The 23,561-nt window shown below is 38.0% G+C and overlaps 1 pseudogene across 1 annotated transcript in view; it reads left to right on the plus strand.

Annotated features, from left to right (window-relative positions):
* Window positions 1-22,928, plus strand: part of LOC311100397 (kelch domain-containing protein 3-like) — a 388,555-nt pseudogene extending 365,627 nt beyond the window's left edge. The window contains exon 11 of the transcript XR_014615747.1: window positions 22,191-22,928. The product of XR_014615747.1 is annotated as a kelch domain-containing protein 3-like (transcript). The remainder of the gene's footprint in view (window positions 1-22,190) is intronic.
* Window positions 22,929-23,561: the final 633 nt, after the last annotated feature.

Below are 23,561 nucleotides of genomic sequence, written 5' to 3' on the forward strand. Positions count from 1 at the left end.
TAATAATGTTCTACATGTCATCTGTTACCATTACTACTAATGTTCTAATAATGTTCTGCATGTCATCTGCTACCACTACTACTAATGTTCTAATAATGTTATACATGTCATCTGCTACCACAACTACTAATGTTCTAATAATGTTCTACATGTCATCTGCTACCACTACTACTAATGTTCTAATAATGTTCTGCATGTCATATGTTACCACTACTACTAATGTTCTAATAATGTTCTACATGTCATCTGCTACCACTACTACTAATGTTCTGCATGTCATCTGTTACCACTACTACTAATGTTCTAATAATGTTCTGCTGTCATCTGCTACCACTACTACTAATGTTCTAATAACGTTCTACATGTCATCTGTTACCACTACTACTAATGTTCTGCATGTCATCTGCTACCACTACTACTAATGTTCTAATAACGTTCTACATGTCATCTGCTACCACTACTACTAATGTTCTAATATTGTTCTACATGTCATCTGCTACCACTACTACTAATGTTCTAATAATGTTCTACATGTCATCTGCTACCACTACTACTAATGTTCTAATAATGTTCTGCATGTCATCTGCTACCACTACTACTAATGTTCTAATAATGTTCTACATGTCATCTGCTACCACTACTAATAATGTTCTAATAATGTTCTACATGTCATCTGCTACCACTTCTACTAATGTTCTAATAATGTTCCACATGTCATCTGCTACCACTACTACTAATGTTCTAATAATGTTCTGCATGTCATCTGCTACCACTACTACTAATGTTCTAATAATGTTCTGCATGTCATCTGCTACCACTACTAATAATGTTCTAATAATGTTCTACATGTCATCTGCTACCACTTCTACTAATGTTCTAATAATGTTCCACATGTCATCTGCTACCACTACTACTAATGTTCTAATAATGTTCTACATGTCATCTGCTACCACTACTACTAATGTTCTAATAATGTTCTGCATGCCATCTGTTACCACTACTACTAATGTTCTAATAATGTTCTGCATGTCATCTGTTACCATTACTACTAATGTTCTAATAATGTTCTGCATGTCATCTGCTACCACTACTACTAATCTTCTAATAATGTTCTACATGTCATCTGCTACCACTACTACTAATGTTCTAATAGTGTTCTACATGTCATCTGCTACCACTACTACTAATGTTCTACATGTCATCTGTTACCACTACTACTAATGTTCTAATAATGTTCTACATGTCATCTGCTACCACTACTACTAATGTTATGCATGTCATCTGTTACCACTACTACTAATGTTCTAATAATGTTCTACATGTCATCTGCTACCACTACTACTAATGTTCTAATAATGTTCTGCATGTCATCTGTTACCACTACTACTAATGTTCTAATAATGTTCTGCATGTCATCTGCTACCACTACTACTAATGTTCTAATAATGTTCTACATGTCATCTGCTACCACTACTACTAATGTTCTAATAATGTTCTACATGTCATCTGCTACCACTACTACTAATGTTCTAATAATGTTCTACATGTCATCTGCTACCACTACTACTAATGTTCTAATAATGTTCTACGTGTCATCTGCTACCACTACTACTAATGTTCTAATAATGTTCTGCATGTCATCTGCTACCACTACTACTAATGTTCTAATAATGTTCTACATGTCAACTGCTACCACTACTACTAATGTTCTAATAATGTTCTACATGTCATCTGCTACCACTACTACTAATGTTCTAATAATGTTCTGCATGTCATCTGCTACCACTACTAATAATGTTCTAATAATGTTCTACATGTCATCTGCTACCACTTCTACTAATGTTCTAATAAGGTTCCACATGTCATCTGCTACCACTACTACTAATGTTCTAATAATGTTCTGCATGTCATCTGTTAGCACTACTACTAATGTTCTAATAATGTTCTGCATGTCATCTGTTACCATTACTACTAATGTTCTAATAATGTTCTGCATATCATCTGCTACAACTACTACTAATGTTCTAATAATGTTCTACATGTCATCTGCTACCACTACTACTAATGTTCTAATAATGTTCTACATGTCATCTGCTACCACTACTACTAATGTTCTAATAATGTTCTACATGTCATCTGCTACCACTACTACTAATGTTCTAATAATGTTCTGCATGTCATCTGCTACCACTACTACTAATGTTCTAATAATGTTCTACATGTCAACTGCTACCACTACTACTAATGTTCTAATAATGTTCTACATGTCATCTGCTACCACTTCTACTAATGTTCTAATAATGTTCCACATGTCATCTGCTACCACTACTACTAATGTTCTAATAATGTTCTGCATGTCATATGTTACCACTACTACTAATGTAATAATAATGTTCTGCATGTCATCTGTTACCATTACTACTAATGTTCTAATAATGTTCTACATGTCATCTGCTACCACTACGGCTAATGTTCTAATAATGTTCTACATGTCATCTGCTACCACTACTACTAATGTTCTGCATGTCATCTGTTACCACTACTACTAATGTTCTAATAATGTTCTGCTGTCATCTGCTACCACTACTACTAATGTTCTAATAACGTTCTACATGTCATCTGTTACCACTACTACTAATGTTCTAATAATGTTCTGCTGTCATCTGCTACCACTACTACTAATGTTCTAATAACGTTCTACATGTCATCTGCTACCACTACTACTAATGTTCTAATATTGTTCTACATGTCATCTGCTACCACTACTACTAATGTTTTAATAATGTTCTACATGTCATATGCTACCACTACTACTAATGTTCTAATAATGTTCTGCATGTCATCTGCTACCACTACTACTAATGTTCTAATAATGTTCTACATGTCAACTGCTACCACTACTAATAATGTTCTAATAATGTTCTACATGTCATCTGCTACCACTTCTACTAATGTTCTAATAATGTTCCACATGTCATCTGCTACCACTACTACTAATGTTCTAATAATGTTCTGCATGTCATCTGCTACCACTACTAATAATGTTCTAATAATGTTCTACATGTCATCTGCTACCTCTTCTACTAATGTTCTAATAATGTTCCACATGTCATCTGCCACCACTACTACTAATGTTCTAATAATGTTCTACATGTCATCTGCTACCACTACTACTAATGTTCTAATAATGTTCTGCATGCCATCTGTTACCACTACTACTAATGTTCTAATAATGTTCTGCATGTCATCTGTTACCATTACTACTAATGTTCTAATAATGTTCTGCATGTCATCTGCTACCACTACTACTAATCTTCTAATAATGTTCTACATGTCATCTGCTACCACTACTACTAATGTTCTAATAGTGTTCTACATGTCATCTGCTACCACTACTACTAATGTTCTACATGTCATCTGTTACCACTACTACTAATGTTCTAATAATGTTCTACATGTCATCTGCTACCACTACTACTAATGTTCTGCATGTCATCTGTTACCACTACTACTAATGTTCTAATAATGTTCTGCTCTCATCTGCTACCACTACTACTAATGTTCTAATAATATTATGCATGTCATCTGTTAACACTACTAATAATGTTCTAATAATGTTCTGCTGTCATCTGCTACCACTACTACTAATGTTATGCATGTCATCTGTTACCACTACTACTAATGTTCTAACAATGTTCTGCATGTCATCTGCTACCACTACTACTAATGTTCTAATAATGTTCTACATGTCATCTGCTACCACTACTACTAATGTTCTAATAATGTTCTACATGTCATCTGCTACCACACCTACCAAAGTTCTAATAATGTTCTGCATGTCATCTGTTACCATTACTACTAATGTTCTAATAATGTTCTGCATGTCATCTGCTACCACTACTACTAATCTTCTAATAATGTTCTACATGTCATCTGCTACCACTACTACTAATGTTCTAATAGTGTTCTACATGTCATCTGCTACCACTACTACTAATGTTCTACATGTCATCTGTTACCACTACTACTAATGTTCTAATAATGTTCTACATGTCATCTGCTACCACTTCTACTAATGTTCTAATAATGTTCCACATGTCATCTGCTACCACTACTACTAATGTTCTAATAATGTTCTGCATGTCATATGTTACCACTACTACTAATGTAATAATAATGTTCTGCATGTCATCTGTTACCATTACTACTAATGTTCTAATAATGTTCTACATGTCATCTGCTACCACTACGGCTAATGTTCTAATAATGTTCTACATGTCATCTGCTACCACTACTACTAATGTTCTGCATGTCATCTGTTACCACTACTACTAATGTTCTAATAATGTTCTGCTGTCATCTGCTACCACTACTACTAATGTTCTAATAACGTTCTACATGTCATCTGTTACCACTACTACTAATGTTCTAATAATGTTCTGCTGTCATCTGCTACCACTACTACTAATGTTCTAATAACGTTCTACATGTCATCTGCTACCACTACTACTAATGTTCTAATATTGTTCTACATGTCATCTGCTACCACTACTACTAATGTTTTAATAATGTTCTACATGTCATATGCTACCACTACTACTAATGTTCTAATAATGTTCTGCATGTCATCTGCTACCACTACTACTAATGTTCTAATAATGTTCTACATGTCAACTGCTACCACTACTAATAATGTTCTAATAATGTTCTACATGTCATCTGCTACCACTTCTACTAATGTTCTAATAATGTTCCACATGTCATCTGCTACCACTACTACTAATGTTCTAATAATGTTCTGCATGTCATCTGCTACCACTACTAATAATGTTCTAATAATGTTCTACATGTCATCTGCTACCTCTTCTACTAATGTTCTAATAATGTTCCACATGTCATCTGCCACCACTACTACTAATGTTCTAATAATGTTCTACATGTCATCTGCTACCACTACTACTAATGTTCTAATAATGTTCTGCATGCCATCTGTTACCACTACTACTAATGTTCTAATAATGTTCTGCATGTCATCTGTTACCATTACTACTAATGTTCTAATAATGTTCTGCATGTCATCTGCTACCACTACTACTAATCTTCTAATAATGTTCTACATGTCATCTGCTACCACTACTACTAATGTTCTAATAGTGTTCTACCTGTCATCTGCTACCACTACTACTAATGTTCTACATGTCATCTGTTACCACTACTACTAATGTTCTAATAATGTTCTACATGTCATCTGCTACCACTACTACTAATGTTCTGCATGTCATCTGTTACCACTACTACTAATGTTCTAATAATGTTCTGCTCTCATCTGCTACCACTACTACTAATGTTCTAATAATATTCTGCATGTCATCTGTTAACACTACTAATAATGTTCTAATAATGTTCTGCTGTCATCTGCTACCACTACTACTAATGTTATGCATGTCATCTGTTACCACTACTACTAATGTTCTAATAATGTTCTGCATGTCATCTGCTACCACTACTACTAATGTTCTAATAATGTTCTACATGTCATCTGCTACCACTACTACTAATGTTCTAATAATGTTCTACATGTCATCTGCTACCACACCTACCAAAGTTCTAATAATGTTCTGCATGTCATCTGTTACCATTACTACTAATGTTCTAATAATGTTCTGCATGTCATCTGCTACCACTACTACTAATCTTCTAATAATGTTCTACATGTCATCTGCTACCACTACTACTAATGTTCTAATAGTGTTCTACATGTCATCTGCTACCACTACTACTAATGTTCTACATGTCATCTGTTACCACTACTACTAATGTTCTAATAATGTTCTACATGTCATCTGCTACCACTACTACTAATGTTCTGCATGTCATCTGTTACCACTACTACTAATGTTCTAATAATGTTCTGCTCTCATCTGCTACCACTACTACTAATGTTCTAATAATATTCTGCATGTCATCTGTTAACACTACTAATAATGTTCTAATAATGTTCTGCTGTCATCTGCTACCACTACTACTAATGTTATGCATGTCATCTGTTACCACTACTACTAATGTTCTAATAATGTTCTACATGTCATCTGCTACCACTACTACTAATGTTCTAATAATGTTCTGCATGTCATCTGTTACCACTACTACTAATGTTCTAATAATGTTCTGCATGTCATCTGCTACCACTACTACTAATGTTCTAATAATGTTCTACATGTCATCTGCTACCACTACTACTAATGTTCTAATAATGTTCTACATGTCATCTGCTACCACACCTACCAAAGTTCTAATAATGTTCTGCATGTCATCTGCTACCACTACTACTAATGTTCTAATAATGTTCTACATGTCAACTGCTACCACTACTACTAATGTTCTAATAATGTTCTGCATGTCATCTGCTACCACTACTAATAATGTTCTAATAATGTTCTACATGTCATCTGCTACCACTTCTACTAATGTTCTAATAATGTTCCACATGTCATCTGCTACCACTACTACTAATGTTCTAATAATGTTCTACATGTCATCTGCTACCACTACTACTAATGTTCTAATAATGTTCTGCATGTCATCTGTTACCACTACTACTAATGTTCTAATAATGTTCTGCATGTCATCTGTTACCATTACTACTAATGTTCTAATAATGTTCTGCATGTCATCTGCTACCACTACTACTAATGTTCTAATAATGTTCTACATGTCATCTGCTACCACTACTACTAATGTTCTAATAATGTTCTACATGTCATCTGCTACCACTACTACTAATGTTCTAATAATGTTCTGCATGTCATATGTTACCACTACTACTAATGTAATAATAATGTTCTACATGTCATCTGCTACCACTACTTCTAATGTTCTAATAATGTTCTACATGTCATCTGCTACCACTACTACTAATGTTCTGCATGTCATCTGTTACCACTACTACTAATGTTCTAATAATGTTCTGCTGTCATCTGCTACCACTACTACTAATGTTCTAATAACGTTCTACATGTCATCTGTTACCACTACTACTAATGTTCTGCATGTCATCTGCTACCACTACTACTAATGTTCTAATAACGTTCTACATGTCATCTGCTACCACTACTACTAATGTTCTAATAATGTTCTGCATGTCATCTGCTACCACTACTACTAATGTTCTAATAATGTTCTACAGGTCAACTGCTACCACTACTACTAATGTTCTAATAATGTTCTACATGTCATATGCTACCACTACTACTAATGTTCTAATAATGTTCTGCATGTCATCTGCTACCACTACTACTAATGTTCTAATAATGTTCTACATGTCATCTGCTACCACTACTACTAATGTTCTAATAATGTTCTGCATGTCATCTGCTACCACTAATAATAATGTTCTAATAATGTTCTACATGTCATCTGCTACCACTTCTACTAATGTTCTAATAATGTTCCACATGTCATCTGCTACCACTACTACTAATGTTCTAATAATGTTCTACATGTCATCTGCTACCACTACTAATAATGTTCTAATAATGTTCTACATGTCATCTGTTACCACTACTACTAATGTTCTAATAGTGTTCTACATGTCATCTGCTTACCACTACTACTAATGTTCTACATGTCATCTGCTACCACTACTTCAAAATGTTCTAATAATGTTCTACATGTCATCTGCTACCACTACTACTAATGTTCTGCATGTCATCTGTTACCACTACTACTAATGTTCTAATAATGTTCTGCTCTCATCTGCTACCACTACTACTAATGTTCTAATAATATTCTGCATGTCATCTGTTAACACTACTAATAATGTTCTGATAATGTTCTGCTGTCATCTGCTACCACTACTACTAATGTTATGCATGTCATCTGTTACCACTACTACTAATGTTCTAATAATGTTCTACATGTCATCTGCTACCACTAATACTAATGTTCTAATAATGTTCTGCATGTCATCTGTTACCACTACTACTAATGTTCTAATAATGTTCTGCATGTCATCTGCTACCACTACTACTAATGTTCTAATAATGTTCTACATGTCATCTGCTACCACTACTACTAATGTTCTAATAATGTTATACATGTCATCTGCTACCACTACTACTAATGTTCTAATAATGTTCTGCATGTCATCTGCTACCACTACTACTAATGTTCTAATAATGTTCTACATGTCAACTGCTACCACTACTACTAATGTTCTAATAATGTTCTACATGTCATCTGCTACCACTACTACTAATGTTCTAATAATGTTCTGCATGTCATCTGCTACCACTACTAATAATGTTCTAATAATGTTCTGCATGTCATCTGCTACCACTACTACTAATGTTCTAATAATGTTCTACATGTCATCTGCTACCACTACTACTAATGTTCTAATAATGTTCTACATGTCAACTGCTACCACTACTACTAATGTTCTAATAATGTTCTACATGACATCTGCTACCACTACTACTAATGTTCTAATAATGTTCTGCATGTCATCTGCTACCACTACTAATAATGTTCTAATAATGTTCTGCATGTCATCTGCTACCACTACTACTAATGTTCTAATAATGTTCTACATGTCATCTGCTACCACTACTACTAATGTTCTAATAATGTTCTGCATGTCATCTGCTACCACTACTACTAATGTTATAATAATGTTCTACATGTCATCTGCTACCACTACTACTAATGTTATAATAATGTTCTGCATGTCATCTGTTACGATTACTACTAATGTTCTAATAATGTTCTGCATGTCATCTGCTACCACTACTACTAATGTTCTAATAATGTTCTACATGTCATCTGCTACCACTACTACTAATGTTCTAATAATGTTCTACATGTCATCTGCTACCACTACGACTAATGTTTTAATAATGTTCTGCATGTCATATGTTACCACTACTACTAATGTTATAATAATGTTCTACATGTCATCTGCTACCACTACGTCTAATGTTCTAATAATGTTCTACATGTCATCTGCTACCACTACTACTAATGTTCTGCATGTAATCTGTTACCACTACTACTAATGTTCTAATAATGTTCTGCTGTCATCTGCTACCACTACTACTAATGTTCTGCATGTCATCTGCTACCACTACTACTAATGTTCTAATAATGTTCTGCTGTCATCTGCTACCACTACTACTAATGTTCTAATAACGTTCTACATGTCATCTGTTACCACTACTACTAATGTTCTGCATGTCATCTGCTACCACTACTACTAATGTTCTAATAACGTTCTACATGTCATCTGCTACCACTACTACTAATGTTCTAATATTGTTCTACATGTCATCTGCTACCACTACTACTTATGTTCTAATAATGTTCTACATGTCAACTGCTACCACTACTACTAATGTTCTAATAATGTTCTACATGACATCTGCTACCACTACTACTAATGTTCTAATAATGTTCTGCATGTCATCTGCTACCACTACTAATAATGTTCTAATAATGTTCTGCATGTCATCTGCTACCACTACTACTAATGTTCTAATAATGTTCTACATGTCATCTGCTACCACTACTACTAATGTTCTAATAATGTTCTGCATGTCATCTGCTACCACTACTACTAATGTTATAATAATGTTCTACATGTCAACTGCTACCACTACTACTAATGTTCTAATAATGTTCTACATGTCATCTGCTACCACTACTACTAATGTTATAATAATGTTCTGCATGTCATCTGTTACGATTACTACTAATGTTCTAATAATGTTCTGCATGTCATCTGCTACCACTACTACTAATGTTCTAATAATGTTCTACATGTCATCTGCTACCACTACTACTAATGTTCTAATAATGTTCTACATGTCATCTGCTACCACTACGACTAATGTTCTAATAATGTTCTGCATGTCATATGTTACCACTACTACTAATGTTATAATAATGTTCTACATGTCATCTGCTACCACTACGTCTAATGTTCTAATAATGTTCTACATGTCATCTGCTACCACTACTACTAATGTTCTGCATGTAATCTGTTACCACTACTACTAATGTTCTAATAATGTTCTGCTGTCATCTGCTACCACTACTACTAATGTTCTGCATGTCATCTGCTACCACTACTACTAATGTTCTAATAATGTTCTGCTGTCATCTGCTACCACTACTACTAATGTTCTAATAACGTTCTACATGTCATCTGTTACCACTACTACTAATGTTCTGCATGTCATCTGCTACCACTACTACTAATGTTCTAATAACGTTCTACATGTCATCTGCTACCACTACTACTAATGTTCTAATATTGTTCTACATGTCATCTGCTACCACTACTACTTATGTTCTAATAATGTTCTACATGTCATCTGCTACCACTACTACTAATGTTCTAATAATGTTATGCATGTCATCTGCTACCACTACTACTAATGTTCTAATAATGTTCTACATGTAATAATAAATAATATAAATAATATGCCATTTAGCAGACGCTTTTATCCAAAGCGACTTACAGTCATGCGTGCATACATTTTTACGTATGGGTGGTCCCGGGGATCGAACCCACTACCTTGGCGTTACAAGCGCCGTGCTCTACCAGCTGAGCTACAGAGGACCACGTGTCAACTGCTACCACTACTACTAATGTTCTAATAATGTTCTACATGTCATCTGCTACCACTACTACTAATGTTCTAATAATGTTCTGCATGTCATCTGCTACCACTACTAATAATGTTCTAATAATGTTCTACATGTCATCTGCTACCACTTCTACTAATGTTCTAATAATGTTCCACATGTCATCTGCTACCACTACTACTAATGTTCTAATAATGTTCTACATGTCATCTGCTACCACTACTACTAATGTTCTAATAATTTTCTGCATGCCATCTGTTACCACTACTACTAATGTTCTAATAATGTTCTGCATGTCATCTTTTACCATTACTACTAATGTTCTAATAATGTTCTGCATGTCATCTGCTACCACTACTACTAATGTTCTAATAATGTTCTACATGTCATCTGCTACCACTACTACTAATGTTCTAATAGTGTTCTACATGTCATCTGCTACCACTACTACTAATGTTCTACATGTCATCTGTTACCACTACTACTAATGTTCTAATAATGTTCTGCATGTCATCTGCTACCACTACTACTAATGTTCTAATAAAGTTCTGCATGTCATCTGTTACCACTACTACTAATGTTCTAATAATGTTCTGCATGTCATATGTTACCACTACTACTAATGTTATAATAATGTTCTACATGTCATCTGCTACCACTACTTCTAATGTTCTAATAATGTTCTACATGTCATTTGCTACCACTACTACTAATGTTCTGTATGTCATCTGTTACCACTACTACTAATGTTCTAATAATGTTCTGCTCTCATCTGCTACCACTACTACTAATGTTCTAATAATATTCTGCATGTCATCTGTTAACACTACTAATAATGTTCTAATAATGTTCTGCTGTCATCTGCTACCACTACTACTAATGTTATGCATGTCATCTGTTACCACTACTACTAATGTTCTAATAATGTTCTACATGTCATCTGCTACCACTACTACTAATGTTCTAATACTGTTCTGTATGTCATCTGCTACCACTACTACTAATGTTCTAATAATGTTCTACATGTCATCTGCTACCACTACTACTAATGTTCTAATAATGTTCTACATGTCATCTGCTACCACTACTACTAATGTTCTAATAATGTTCTGCATGTCATCTGCTACCACTACTACTAATGTTCTAATAATGTTCTACATGTCAACTGCTACCACTACTACTAATGTTCTAATAATGTTCTACATGTCATCTGCTACCACTACTACTAATGTTCTAATAATGTTCTACATGTCATCTGCTACCACTACTACTAATGTTCTGCATGTCATCTGTTACCACTACTACTAATGTTCTAATAACGTTCTACATGTCATCTGCTACCACTTCTTCTAATGTTCTAATAATGTTCTGCTGTCATCTGCTACCACTACTACTAATGTTCTAATAACGTTCTACATGTCATCTGTTACCACTACTACTAATGTTCTGCATGTCATCTGCTACCACTACTACTAATGTTCTAATAACGTTCTACATGTCATCTGCTACCACTACTACTAATGTTCTAATATTGTTCTACATGTCATCTGCTACCACTACTACTTATGTTCTAATAATGTTCTACATGTCATCTGCTACCACTACTACTAATGTTCTAATAATGTTCTGCATGTCATCTGCTACCACTACTACTAATGTTCTAATAATGTTCTACATGTCAACTGCTACCACTACTACTAATGTTCTAATAATGTTCTACATGTCATCTGCTACCACTACTACTAATGTTCTAATAATGTTCTGCATGTCATCTGCTACCACTACTAATAATGTTCTAATAATGTTCTGCATGTCATCTGCTACCACTACTACTAATGTTCTAATAATGTTCTACATGTCATCTGCTACCACTACTACTAATGTTCTAATAATGTTCTACATGTCAACTGCTACCACTACTACTAATGTTCTAATAATGTTCTACATGACATCTGCTACCACTACTACTAATGTTCTAATAATGTTCTGCATGTCATCTGCTACCAAAACTAATAATGTTCTAATAATGTTCTGCATGTCATCTGCTACCACTACTACTAATGTTCTAATAATGTTCTACATGTCATCTGCTACCACTACTACTAATGTTCTAATAATGTTCTGCATGTCATCTGCTACCACTACTACTAATGTTATAATAATGTTCTACATGTCAACTGCTACCACTACTACTAATGTTCTAATAATGTTCTACATGTCATCTGCTACCACTACTACTAATGTTATAATAATGTTCTGCATGTCATCTGTTACGATTACTACTAATGTTCTAATAATGTTCTGCATGTCATCTGCTACCACTACTACTAATGTTCTAATAATGTTCTACATGTCATCTGCTACCACTACTACTAATGTTCTAATAATGTTCTACATGTCATCTGCTACCACTACGACTAATGTTCTAATAATGTTCTGCATGTCATATGTTACCACTACTACTAATGTTATAATAATGTTCTACATGTCATCTGCTACCACTACGTCTAATGTTCTAATAATGTTCTACATGTCATCTGCTACCACTACTACTAATGTTCTGCATGTAATCTGTTACCACTACTACTAATGTTCTAATAATGTTCTGCTGTCATCTGCTACCACTACTACTAATGTTCTAATAACGTTCTACATGTCATCTGTTACCACTACTACTAATGTTCTGCATGTCATCTGCTACCACTACTACTAATGTTCTAATAACGTTCTACATGTCATCTGCTACCACTACTACTAATGTTCTAATATTGTTCTACATGTCATCTGCTACCACTACTACTTATGTTCTAATAATGTTCTACATGTCATCTGCTACCACTACTACTAATGTTCTAATAATGTTCTGCATGTCATCTGCTACCACTACTACTAATGTTCTAATAATGTTCTACATGTAATAATAAATAATATAAATAATATGCCATTTAGCAGACGCTTTTATCCAAAGCGACTTACAGTCATGCGTGCATACATTTTTACGTATGGGTGGTCCCGGGGATCGAACCCACTACCTTGGCGTTACAAGCGCCGTGCTCTACCAGCTGAGCTACAGAGGACCACGTGTCAACTGCTACCACTACTACTAATGTTCTAATAATGTTCTACATGTCATCTGCTACCACTACTACTAATGTTCTAATAATGTTCTGCATGTCATCTGCTACCACTACTAATAATGTTCTAATAATGTTCTACATGTCATCTGCTACCACTTCTACTAATGTTCTAATAATGTTCCACATGTCATCTGCTACCACTACTACTAATGTTCTAATAATGTTCTACATGTCATCTGCTACCACTACTACTAATGTTCTAATAATGTTCTGCATGCCATCTGTTACCACTACTACTAATGTTCTAATAATGTTCTGCATGTCATCTTTTACCATTACTACTAATGTTCTAATAATGTTCTGCATGTCATCTGCTACCACTACTACTAATGTTCTAATAATGTTCTACATGTCATCTGCTACCACTACTACTAATGTTCTAATAGTGTTCTACATGTCATCTGCTACCACTACTACTAATGTTCTACATGTCATCTGTTACCACTACTACTAATGTTCTAATAATGTTCTGCATGTCATCTGCTACCACTACTACTAATGTTCTAATAAAGTTCTGCATGTCATCTGTTACCACTACTACTAATGTTCTAATAATGTTCTGCATGTCATATGTTACCACTACTACTAATGTTATAATAATGTTCTACATGTCATCTGCTACCACTACTTCTAATGTTCTAATAATGTTCTACATGTCATTTGCTACCACTACTACTAATGTTCTGTATGTCATCTGTTACCACTACTACTAATGTTCTAATAATGTTCTGCTCTCATCTGCTACCACTACTACTAATGTTCTAATAATATTCTGCATGTCATCTGTTAACACTACTAATAATGTTCTAATAATGTTCTGCTGTCATCTGCTACCACTACTACTAATGTTATGCATGTCATCTGTTACCACTACTACTAATGTTCTAATAATGTTCTACATGTCATCTGCTACCACTACTACTAATGTTCTAATACTGTTCTGTATGTCATCTGCTACCACTACTACTAATGTTCTAATAATGTTCTACATGTCATCTGCTACCACTACTACTAATGTTCTAATAATGTTCTACATGTCATCTGCTACCACTACTACTAATGTTCTAATAATGTTCTGCATGTCATCTGCTACCACTACTACTAATGTTCTAATAATGTTCTACATGTCAACTGCTACCACTACTACTAATGTTCTAATAATGTTCTACATGTCATCTGCTACCACTACTACTAATGTTCTAATAATGTTCTACATGTCATCTGCTACCACTACTACTAATGTTCTGCATGTCATCTGTTACCACTACTACTAATGTTCTAATAACGTTCTACATGTCATCTGCTACCACTTCTTCTAATGTTCTAATAATGTTCTGCTGTCATCTGCTACCACTACTACTAATGTTCTAATAACGTTCTACATGTCATCTGTTACCACTACTACTAATGTTCTGCATGTCATCTGCTACCACTACTACTAATGTTCTAATAACGTTCTACATGTCATCTGCTACCACTACTACTAATGTTCTAATATTGTTCTACATGTCATCTGCTACCACTACTACTTATGTTCTAATAATGTTCTACATGTCATCTGCTACCACTACTACTAATGTTCTAATAATGTTCTGCATGTCATCTGCTACCACTACTACTAATGTTCTAATAATGTTCTACATGTAATAATAAATAATATAAATAATATGCCATTTAGCAGACGCTTTTATCCAAAGCGACTTACAGTCATGCGTGCATACATTTTTACGTATGGGTGGTCCCGGGGATCGAACCCACTACATTGGCGTTACAAGCGCCGTGCTCTACCAGCTGAGCTACAGAGGACCACGTGTCAACTGCTACCACTACTACTAATGTTCTAATAATGTTCTACATGTCATCTGCTACCACTACTACTAATGTTCTAATAATGTTCTGCATGTCATCTGCTACCACTACTAATAATGTTCTAATAATGTTCTACATGTCATCTGCTACCACTTCTACTAATGTTCTAATAATGTTCCACATGTCATCTGCTACCACTACTACTAATGTTCTAATAATGTTCTACATGTCATCTGCTACCACTACTACTAATGTTCTAATAATGTTCTGCATGCCATCTGTTACCACTACTACTAATGTTCTAATAATGTTCTGCATGTCATCTTTTACCATTACTACTAATGTTCTAATAATGTTCTGCATGTCATCTGCTACCACTACTACTAATGTTCTAATAATGTTCTACATGTCATCTGCTACCACTACTACTAATGTTCTAATAGTGTTCTACATGTCATCTGCTACCACTACTACTAATGTTCAACATGTCATCTGTTACCACTACTACTAATGTTCTAATAATGTTCTGCATGTCATCTGCTACCACTACTACTAATGTTCTAATAAAGTTCTGCATGTCATCTGTTACCACTACTACTAATGTTCTAATAATGTTCTGCATGTCATATGTTACCACTACTACTAATGTTATAATAATGTTCTACATGTCATCTGCTACCACTACTTCTAATGTTCTAATAATGTTCTACATGTCATTTGCTACCACTACTACTAATGTTCTGTATGTCATCTGTTACCACTACTAATAATGTTCTAATAATGTTCTGCTCTCATCTGCTACCACTACTACTAATGTTATGCATGTCATCTGTTACCACTACTACTAATGTTCTAATAATGTTCTACATGTCATCTGCTACCACTACTACTAATGTTCTAATACTGTTCTGTATGTCATCTGCTACCACTACTACTAATGTTCTAATAATGTTCTACATGTCATCTGCTACCACTACTACTAATGTTCTAATAATGTTCTACATGTCATCTGCTACCACTACTACTAATGTTCTAATAATGTTCTGCATGTCATCTGCTACCACTACTACTAATGTTCTAATAATGTTCTACATGTCAACTGCTACCACTACTACTAATGTTCTAATAATGTTCTACATGTCATCTGCTACCACTACTACTAATGTTCTAATAATGTTCTACATGTCATCTGCTACCACTACTACTAATGTTCTAATAATGTTCTGCATGTCATCTGTTACCACTACTACTAATGTTCTAATAATGTTCTGCATGTCATCTGTTACCACTACTACTAATGTTCTAATAATGTTCTGCATGTCATCTGTTACCATTACTACTAATGTTCTAATAATGTTCTGCATGTCATCTGCTACCACTACTACTAATGTTCTAATAATGTTCTACATGTCAGCTGTTACCACTACTACTAATGTTCTGCATGTCATCTGCTACCACTACTACTAATGTTCTAATAATGTTCTGCATGTCATCTGTTACCACTACTACTAATGTTCTAAAAATGTTCTACATGTCATCTGCTACCACTACTACTAATGTTATAATAATGTTCTACATGTCATCTGTTACCACTACTAATAATGTTCTGCATGTCATCTGCTACCACTACTACTAATGTTCTAATAATGTTCTACATGTCATCTGTTACCACTACTACTAATGTTATAATAATGTTCTACATGTCATCTGTTACCAGTACTACTAATGTTCTAATAATGTTCTACATGTCAGCTGTTACCACTACTACTAATGTTCTACTAATGTTCTACATGTCATCTGTTACCACTATTACTAATGTTCTGCATGTCATCTGCTACCACTACTAATAATGTTCTGCATGTCATCTGCTACCACTACTACTAATGTTCTAATAATGTTCCGCATGTCATCTGTTACCACTACTACTAATGTTCTAATAATGTTCTACATGTCAGCTGTTACCACTACAACTAATGTTCTACTAATGTTCTGCATGTCATCTGCTACCACTACTAATAATGTTCTGCATGTCATCTGCTACCACTACTAATAATGTTCTGCATGTCATCTGCTACCACTACTAATAATGTTCTGCATGTCATCTGCTACCACTACTAATAATGTTCTGCATGTCATCTGCTACCACTACAACTAATGTTCTAATAATGTTCTACATGTCATTTGCTACCACTACTACTAATGTTCTACATGTCATCTGCTACCACTACAACTAATGTTCTAATAATGTTCTGCATGTCAGCTGCTACCACTACTACTAATGTTCTAATAATGTTCTGCATGTCATCTGTTACCACTACTACTAATGTTCTAATAATGTTCTACATGTCATCTGCTACCACTACTACTAATGTTCTAATAATGTTCTACATGTCAGCTGTTACCACTACTACTAATGTTCTAATAATGTTCTACATGTCATCTATCTACATTTGTCTCAATGTAATGAATGGGAAGTTGATACTCATTTGACTCCTAAAGAGACACAAACACTGACACACACCCATCGACACACATACACGTACCACACTGGCGGCAGGTAGCTTAGTGGTTAAGAGCGTTGTGCCAGTAACCGAAAGGTCGCTGGTTCTAATCCCCGAGCCGACTAGGTGAAATATCTGTCGATGTGCCCTTGAGCAAGGCACTTAACCCTAATTGCTCCTGTAAGTCGCTCTGGATAAGAGCGTCTGCTAAATGACTACAATTTAAAAAAAAAAAAAAAAAAATGTGTTGTCAATTGTGTTCCTAACCCTAAGAGGCTTTTAGGTTAGGAGGGTTAGGGTTACACCCCTCACCCTGACGAGGACGAGTGCTGATCTTCAACCCCCATGCCAATCACCCACACACAGCCGTCCCCCTCCCATTTACAGCTCCAGTCAGCGAGTCAGAAAGAGGAGAGTTGGAAAGAGAGAGGGAGAGAAGAAGTGAGAAAGGGAGAGGTAGAAAGAGAACGGGAGGGAAGGAGTGATTGAGTATAAAAGGCCAACCAGTGATCTGTCATCAGGCCAGCTCTTATCATCCTCCCTCTGTAACCCTCAACCGCTCTAGTCTCCATCAGTCTCCCTCTGTAACCCTCAACCGCTCTAGTCTCCATCAGCCTTCCTCTGTAAACCTCAGCCCCTCTAGTCTCCATCATCCTCCCTCTGTAACCCTCAGCCCCTCTAGTCTCCATCATCCTCCCTCTGTAACCCTCAACCCCTCTAGGCTCCATCAGCCTTCCTCTGTAACCCTCAACCCCTCTAGTCTCCATCAGTCTCCCTCTGTAACCCTCAGCCCCTCTGGCCTCCATTAGTCTCCCTCTGTAACCCTCAACCCCTCTAGTCTCCATTAGTCTCCCTCTGTAACCCTCAGCCCCTCTAGGCTCCATCAGTCTCCCTCTCTAACCCTCAGCCCCGTCCCTCCCTGTCCCCCAGCCCCTCTGCTTCTCATGTTACAACCTCCCTCCCTGGTCCTAACCCACAGCCATACATCAGCACCCTCAGCCTAAAATACACCCTTCCTGGTCCTAACCCTCAGCCATAAAGCAGGACCCTCAGCCTAAAACACTCCCTCCCTGGTCCTAACCCTCATCCTAAAGAACTCCCTGCCTGGTCCAAACCCTGCGCATAAAATAATCCCTCCCTGGTCCTAAACCTAAAACACTCGCTCCCTGGTCCTTACCCTCAGCCTAAAACACTCCCTCCCTGGTCCTAACCCTCAGCCTAAAGAACTCCCTGCCTGGTCCAAACCCTCAGCATAAAATACTCCCTCCCTGGTCCTAAGCCTAAAACACTCGCTCCCTGGTCCTAACCCTCAGCCTAAAACATTCCCTCCCTGGTCCTAACCCTCAGCCTAAAACATTCCCTCCCTGGTCCTAACCCTCAGCCTAAATCATTCCCTCCCTCGTCCTAACTATCAGCCTAAAACATTCCCTCCCTGGTCCTAACCTTAGCCTAAAATACTCCCTCCCTGGTCCTAAACCTCAGCCAAATCATTCCCTCCCCGGTCCTAACCCTCAGCCTAAAGAACTCCCTGCCTGGTCCAAACCCTCAGCATAAAATACTCCCTCCCTGGTCCTAAGCCTAAAACACTCGCTCCCTGGTCCTAACCCTCAGCCTAAAACATTCCCTCCCTGGTCCTAACCCTCAGCCTAAAACATTCCCTCCCTGGTCCTAACCCTCAGCCTAAAACATTCCCTTCCTGGTCCTAACCCTCAGCCTAAAACATTCCCTTCCTGGTCCTAACCTTCAGCCTAAAACATTCTCTCACTGGTCCTAAACCTTAGCCTAAAACACTCCCTCAGCCTAAAATACACCCTCCCTGGTCCTAACCCTCAGCCATAAAGCAGGACCCTCAGCCTAAAATACTCCCTCCCTGGTCCTAAACATCAGCCTAAAACACTCCCTCCCTGGTCCTAACCCTCAGCCATAAAGCAGGACCCTCAGCCTAAAATACTCCCTCCCTGGTCGTAAACCTCAGCCTAAAAAACTCCCTCCCTGGTCCTAACCCTCAGCCTAAAACACTCCCTCCCTGGTCCTAACCCTCAGCCTCAACCACTCCCTCCCTGATGTTAACCCTCAGCCAAACAGCAGGACCCTCATCCTAAAACACTCCCTCCCTGGTTCTAACCCTCATTCTAAAGCACTCCTTCACTGGTCCAAACCCTCAGCCTAAAATACTCCCTCCCTGGTCCTAACCCTCAGCCTCAAGCACTCCCTCCCTGGTGTGAACCCACAGCCATACATCATTACCCTCAGCCTAAAATACTCCCTCCCTGATGTTAACCCTCAGCCAAACAGCAGGACCATCAGCCTAAAATACTCCCTCCCTGGTCCTAACCCTCATCCTAAAACACTCCCTCCCTGGTCCTAACCCTCATCCTAAAACACTCCCTCCCTGGTCCTAAACCTCAGCCTAAAACATTCCCTCCCTGGTCCTAAACCTCAGCCTAAAACACTCCCTACTTGTTCCTAACCCTCAGTCCTACAGCAGGACACTCTCTTACAGTGAGGGAAAAAAGTATTTGATCCCCTGCTGATTTTGTAAGTTTGCCCACTGACAAATAAATGATCAGTCTATAATTTTAATGGTAGGTTTATTTGAACAGTGAGAGACAGAATAACAACAAAAAAATCCAGAAAAACGCATGTCAAAAATGTTATAAATGTATTTGCATTTTAATGAGGGAAATAAGTATTTGACCCCTCTGCAAAACATGACTTAGTACTTGGTGGCAAAACCCTTGTTGGCAATCACAGAGGTCAGACGTTTCTTGTAGTTGGCCACCAGGTTTGCACACATCTCAGGAGGGATATTGTCCCACTCCTCTTTGCAGATCTTCTCCAAGTCATTAAGGTTTCGAGGCTGACGTTTGGCAACTCGAACCTTCAGCTCCCTCCACAGATTTTCTATGGGATTAAGGTCTGGAGACTGGCTAGGCCACTCCAGGACCTTAATGTGCTTCTTCTTGAGCCGCTCCTTTGTTGCCTTGGCCGTGTGTTTTGGGTCATTGTCATGCTGGAATACCCATCCACGACCCATTTTCAATGCACTGGCTGAGGGAAGGAGGTTCTCACCCAAGATTTGACGGTACATGTCCCCATCCATCGTCCCTTTGATGCGGTGAAGTTGTCCTGTCCCCTTAGCAGAAAAACACCCCCAAAGCATAATGTTTCCACCTCCATGTTTGACGGTGGGGATGGTGTTCTTGGGGTCATAGGCAGCATTCCTCCTCCTCCAAACACGGCGAGTTGAGTTGATGCCAAAGAGCTCGATTTTGGTCTCATCTGACCACAACACTTTCACCCAGTTCTCCTCTGAATCATTCAGATGTTCATTGGCAAACTTCAGACGGGCATGTATATATGCTTTTTTGAGCAGGGGGACCTTGCGGGCGCTGCAGGATTTCAGTCCTTCACGGCGTAGTGTGTTACCAATTGTTTTCTTGGTGACTATGGTCCCAGCTGCCTTGAGATCATTGACAATATCCTCCCATGTAGTTCTGGGCTGATTCCTCACCATTCTCATGATCATTGCAACTCCACGAGGTGAGATCTTGCATGGAGCCCCAGGCAGAGGGAGATTGACAGTTATTTTGTGTTTCTTCCATTTGTTCTATAATCGCACCAACTGTTGTCACCTTCTCACCAAGCTGCTTGGCGATGGTCTTGTGGCCCATTCCAGCCTTGTGTAGGTCTACAATCTTGTCCCTGACATCCTTGGAGAGCTCTTGGTTCTTGGCCATGGTGGAGAGTTTGGAATCTGATTGATTTATTGCTTCTGTGGACAGGTGTCTTTTATACAGGTAACAAGATGAGATTAGGAGCACTCCCTTTAAGAGTGTGCTCCTAATCTCAGCTCGTTACCTGTATAAAAGACACCTGGGAGCCAGAAATCTTTCTGATTGAGAGGGGGTCAAATACTTATTTCCCTCATAAAATCATTTTTGACATGCGTTTTTCTGGATTTTTTTGTTGTTATTCTGTCTCTCACTGTTCAAATAAACCTACCATTAAAATTATAGACAGTGGGCAAACTTACAAAATCAGCAGGGGATGAAATACTTTTTTCCCTCACTGTAACTGTCGCTGTCTCTTTTAGGTGGGAGCTTAACGCCATGACCTCCAACAGTAACATCAGCAGACCTATCTTCTCCTCTCACGGCTAAACTGGTCTGGTACCAGGGCCAAACTAACCCAGAACACCAGGACTGAACTGACCTAGAGCTACCACAGTACCAGAACACCAGGGCTGAACTGACCCAGACCCAGAGCTACCACAGTACCAGAACACCAGGGCTGAACTGACCCAGAGATACCACAGTACCAGAACACCAGGGCTGAACTGACCCAGAGTTCCACAGCACCAGAACACCAGGGCTGAACTGACCCAGAGTTCCACAGCACCAGAACACCAGGGCTGAACTGACCCAGAGTTCCACAGCACCAGAACACCAGGGCTGAACTAACCCAGAGCTAGCACAGTACCAGAACACCAGGGCTGAACTGACTAGCTGGCTGGGCTGTCATAGTACCAGAAGATGATCCATCATCTGAGCTGACCTTTGACACTACTAGAACCTAGCAGGGAACCCTATGGTCTGGGCTTAACCGACGCCACAGAGCTGACTCCACCAGAACCTTAATGCTCTGAAGTCCTGTCAGTAAAACCATGGCTCTCTTAGTTCTGGATCAGAACCTGTCTGGTTGTCCTAGGTCTGGTTCTAGACCTGCCAGGGCTGTTTGACTCTACTGGACCTGAAGACCTGGAGGCTGTCTGTCTGTTTTTACAGTAACTGTTTGATCTGGATTGGAATTTTCTTCTCCCTTGGTTTGGCTCTCTCTCCCTCTCTCTCTCGCTCTCTCTCTCTCTCTCTCTCTCTCTCTCTCTCTCTCTCTCTCTCTCTCTCTCTCTCTCTCTCTCTCTCTCTCTCTCTCTCTCTCTCTCTCTCTCTCTCTTCTCTCTCTCCTCTCTCTCTCTCTCTCTCTCTCTCCTCTCTCTCTCTCTCTCTCTCTCTCTCTCTCTCTCTCACTCTCTCTCTCTCTCTCTCTCTCTCTCTCTCTCACATGCTCTCTCTCTCTCTCTCCCTCTCTTCTCTCTCTCACACGCTCTCTCTCTCTCTCTCACACGCTCTCTCTCTCTCTCTCTCTCTCTCTCTCTCTCCACACGCTCTCTCTCTCTCTCTCTCCCTCTCTCGCTCTCTCCACGCTCTCTCTCTCTCTCTCCTCACTCCTCTCTCTCTCTCTCTCACATGCTCTCTCTCTCTCTCTCCTCTCCTCTCTCTCTCTCCTCTCTCTCTTCTCTCTCTCTCTCTCTCTCTCTCTCTCTCTCTCTCTCTCTCTCTCTCTCTCTCTCTCTCTCTCCCCTCTCTCTCTCTCTCTCACCCTCTCCCCTCGCTCTCTCTCTCTCTCTCTCTCTCTCTCTCTCTCTCTCTCTCTCAGTGAAACCCACCGGTCTCTCCCAGTTCACCAC

Source organism: Coregonus lavaretus, assembly GCF_964263955.1.
Source record: "Coregonus lavaretus genome assembly, chromosome: 25".
NCBI classification, from domain to species: Eukaryota; Metazoa; Chordata; class Actinopteri; order Salmoniformes; family Salmonidae; genus Coregonus; species Coregonus lavaretus.